The sequence below is a fragment of the Callorhinchus milii genome, unplaced genomic scaffold (genome assembly GCF_018977255.1).
Source record: "Callorhinchus milii isolate IMCB2004 unplaced genomic scaffold, IMCB_Cmil_1.0 Scaffold4, whole genome shotgun sequence".
NCBI lineage: Eukaryota > Metazoa > Chordata > Chondrichthyes > Chimaeriformes > Callorhinchidae > Callorhinchus > Callorhinchus milii.
In genome coordinates, this window is record NW_024704745.1 from 22,174,274 (window position 1) to 22,179,260 (window position 4,987).

Below are 4,987 nucleotides of genomic sequence, written 5' to 3' on the forward strand. Positions count from 1 at the left end.
GCCTAGATGTGAAATGTGAGAAGGTTATAAGACTACAGGTTATCTTGTGGCAGGCAGTGGGAGTTTTCAGTTAAACCCGTGCTTCCTCTCCACAGTTTCCTCATTTCTACAAGTGAAGCATTTGAATATTTATGATAAGCAGTGTCTTGTGGCTGGGTAGCTGATTGCTCAATGTTCACAGTTTGCTCTTTTCACCCAAAGTATTTTGGAGTTGCAAGTCAAGGTTCTCAGAAAGACAGATTGCTTCTCAGCCTATTGGGATAAGATCAAGTGTTGTATCCATTCTTATCAGTTTAATGATAAGATTGGATTAAGCAGCTGGTGCTGAGTAAGTCTGGTATGCAGCATTGGACTTGGACCCCGAGAACATCAAGGTGGGTAGCAAGTCACAAGCTGTCCTGTAAAGGTTCTCCTGCCATTCTGAAGACAGTTGCCCACCAGATAACCGATGAGGAAACTCTGAGGCTTGGGTCGACAGCTGCTGGAAGATGTTACCTGGAGTCCGAGTTTGTGAACACAAGTTCCTACATCCAATGCCTGGAATCCACCTTGATTGGCCTGCAGATAGGCAAGCAGCTGCTGCTTAAACTCCGCAACTCCAATTGGTGGAACCATCGTTCAATGCAATGGGACGTGTGTTTGACTGTGGAGAGAAAGATGGTGGCAATGCTCTCAGGCATTTCATACTGAGCTGTGTTGCCCACCAGGAAGCTTGCAGGGAGTTCCTTGTACCTATGATCACCTAGTGAGGCCTCAGATCCACGTTTGCTGGATGTTGAATGACCAACTGGTGACTGTTCTCCTTGGGGAGGAGGTAAGCGGGGTCTCCTTCGAGCTGAACTGACTCTAAGCCGACATACCTGGTAATGGAATGTCAAAATTGAGTCAGCTGTCTGTGGCAGTCTCGGTAGTCCTGGTCCGGTTCCTGAGCCAAGAAAGTCCGCAGTATTCCAGGGCACTGCTGATGACAACACAGCCAGACTGGCTCCTCGGCAGGACCTGGAAGGGCACACCAGTCACTGGGGACATACCATTCAGTTCCTGTTAACCCTACAAGCCAAAGCCCTAACGGGAAGGACGGTCCTAGTTGAACAAGCAGGGGGAAAGCTTGCCAGACAGCAATATCAATAGCAATCTATGCGGATTTAGCTAGTTAGACTCCAGCAGAAGCCCCAACACATACCCGGAAGCCCCTAAGCCTTGGTTCTTGCCAACCTGCCAACCTAATACTTTCCTGAATTAGGTGAGCAGGATGTGTCTCTCCAGGGAGAGACTGTGCATTGCATTCCCACAATCACAAAGCCCGTGAAAAGTGGATGATGGGTGTGCATGGTCTTTTGCCTTATGGGAATATGGGGGCATGGATTGCTTTGACGTTGGTTTACTGTCAGGGCAACTCGCATTTTCAAGTTACAGAATTAGATTAATGTGTCATGAGGGGTGAGAAGGGACAACCTCGGTCACCACAAAACAGAAAGTAAAATGACTTTGAATCCATCGTTTCCAAATAATCTTTAACCCTGCTGATACACAAATTCCAGTTTATACAGGATGACCAAAAAATAGTGAAGTTCCCTATTTTCTAAAAAATATATATATCATCATATCTTTAAGACTTATTAGACATTGTAATAGTATCATGACTTTTTGGTCACCCTATATAATATTGCCTAGCATCTATAAGGATATCTTTCTGTATATTTCTAATGTGTTTCATTATTAGCTATCCTTTCTTTGATAGGTTCATACAATACGATCAGTTTTCTTTATTGCGTTTCAATTTTTTTCCAAAAAATCATTGCTGCATATTGAAATACAGATGTAAAAATGGCCCACAACACCATCTGTTGCAAAGCTGCCATGTTTTCCCTCAAGGCCTCACTGCTAAGCAAATGTTTTGTTTTGTGACAAATATTTTTCTTGGCCACAGGCGGCAGGAACTGATCCATGTGGGGTTGAATTTATGAGCTCTTTAATTGGTGCCTAGGGCTGATTTACAGCAATTGCCTGGTCTCCTCCTCTTCGCAATTATTATTATGTCCTAAGCGCAGTATACCATTGTGCATGTGCTGGCAATCTGAAAACACGATCCATATAGTCCCATTCTCTTGCCTATCACATCATGTCCATCGACATAGAGCTTCAGTGGTGGGGGTAAGAACTTGTTCAGAACCCGTTGGGCACTCAAAGCTCTATAATCTTAAGGCCTCTCATCGCAATTGACTCCTCCTCCAGCTGAGGGACACTGCCGAGTGGAAAAATGTATCCTTTACAAACAGTGCTATCATCAGTTTCCTAATTTCCCGACCAGTTTAACAAAAAGGACTGGCTTTGCCCTAGTTTGTTTCAATTTTCATCTTTACATGCTGAGACATCACCTACTGCTACCCGAGATCAGCTACTGACACATATTGCAGTTTGGTCTTTTTGATCATGATGGATATCCACATCCGTGTCACTTCATAATGTATCATTGAATAACACAATTCATAATGAATAACTTAATGCAAACTATTAAACTAATAACCTAATTTACTTGATAGAGGCTTTTCTTAAAAGCATCGTGCATGTTTTGTCTATCTAGACCCCATAAATAAAAATGCAATTCACCACCATCTCAATAATTAGAGATAGAGAAAGAAGGAGCATCATTACAGAATAAATGAGCTGGCTTTTCTATTCTGGGTCGATTCACATACACATACTTAATATGTTTTGCCCTAAAAATATACAGTCATTTCAGTTTACAATATATTTTGTGAAATGCTTTGAAATATCTCAAAGACGTGATAAGGCGCTAGATCAAATGCAAGGATTATTATTATGCACTATGCACAATATCCCATTTGATTTTGTTAGTTAAGTTTTTTAGCGTTTAGAAATATTTAGCAAAAGAAAAGCAGTGGGCAGGGCTGAAGATATAGATAAGAAAGGGAACAAATCTCGGTGAAAAATACTTATGGTTAGGCACTCACTAGTTCAGGCTGGGCTGAATCTTTATTGTATTGAGGCAAGAAAAAATATTGATCCATTTGCCTGTGCTCTGGGACGCTACCTGCATAAGGGGTGCTATATATATGCAAGTTGTGTTGTTGGATGTCCTCCCGACATGAAAGGCGCTATACAAATGTAATCTTGTTGTTGTTGTCCTGAATTGATAATTTCAAGGCTGTTGTGGGACTTTAACTGCTTGCCACATTTCTTAACAAAAAACACTTGCTACACATGACAGTAATGACTGTGAAGCACTTTGACATGTAGCATATGATTAGTGTTTAAAACATTGTAGTTTCTTTAATAATCCCCAGTTTCTCAATGCATAACCAAAAGGTTACAACTATCATTGCAATGTGCTGTTTGGTCTAATATTACGCCTTTTTTTTCCAATATTGAGTCATGTAATAGATTTCTGATAAGAAGACCAATATTGTTATATCCATTGTGGGGTTCTGTAGCTCAGAGGTTAGAGCACTCGCCTCGCAAGTGAGAGACCTGGGTTCAATTTCTGGCAGGACAAAATGTTGGGGAAGTTTCCATACTCCATATGCCTCTGTTTACTTAGCAGTAAGTAGGAACCCGGTTGTTAGTCAATTGGTGGATCACTTTTCCGGGGGTAACAACTCCTTCAAAAAAAATAATAATAATCAATTGACCATTTCAATCCACGACTGTTTGTGGGACACTGCTGTATGTGATTGGCTGCGGCATTTCGCCCACAAAATATAGTCAATTCACTTTACAGTATATTCTATGAAGTGCTTTAAGACATCTCAAAGACGTGATGAGGCACTATATCAAATGCAAGGATTAATATGATATTATCTTGCCTACTTTCCAATGTCCTCCAGTTAGCACATATTCTATGTGTTGTGTTCAGATGATTGCAGCTGAATATCTTGAGAACCTCTCACTATTGAAGCTTGACTTTCTTACTCAGGGTATACTGATGAATATTTTTTTCATCTCTACAAATATGAGGTGAAAAAGCCCTTTCACTGAATTTCATTCTCAGAGTACTTTACAAAGACAGGGTCGTACGCTAAGCAGGTGATTACAAGCTTAGTCAAAAGATAGGTTTTAAGGCGGAATTTAGACAGAGATGGTGCAAAAGCTGTTAAAGGGAAGCATAGAATATGAAGAGTTAGCCAATGATGGTACCAGTCAGACAGAATGGACACACAACAAACACAAATTAGCTGAGCAGAGGGGGTGAGCAGAGGAGTATGGTAGGAGAAGACATAAGAAGATGTTAAGGTATGAAGGGATTTATAGGTGAGGATAGGACTTTGAAATCAATCTAATAGTGCAATTCAAGTGACTGTGAAGCAATGTTAAATAATAATAATAATCCTTGCATTTGATACAGCGCCTCATTATGTCGTCGAGACATCTCACAGGATTTATTGTAAAATGGATTGACAGTGTATTTTGTGGATGAAACGTGGCAACCAACACACAGCAGTGTTTTAATGTAATGGAAATATGGTGAAATATATTTTGATGTGCACTTTCAGTTTCTTACAGTATTGGAGTTCCTCTTTGTACATGACAAAGTTGACAACCGGCTGACCATCTGTTAAGTGTGTTGTAGTTAAAAATGTCATGACCAATGACCGCTCTGTATTTCCCCTTTTCTGATAGTTCAATCCAGAAGCACAAGTGAGAATCAGAAAAAAAATCAACAATTCTCTCAATTCTGGATAAATACTTTTTCAGTACAAACTCAATGCTGTCTTCAATGGGACCCAGCACAAACACAATTGATTTGCTTTATTCAATATGCATTACAACCCTGGTTAGCAAGACAAATGGGGGAGAGATCCGGACAGACGAGATGGAATTTCCGGCCACGTGTAATTACAAAGCCAGTACTGCCATTTATCGGGTTTTTTAAAAAATGCTGGTGCTGACTATGTAATTGGTTGAATCCCATGAACAGAAGATAGCAAATAAGCTCTCTTCTGCTCGCAGGTGTCAAACAGGCAAA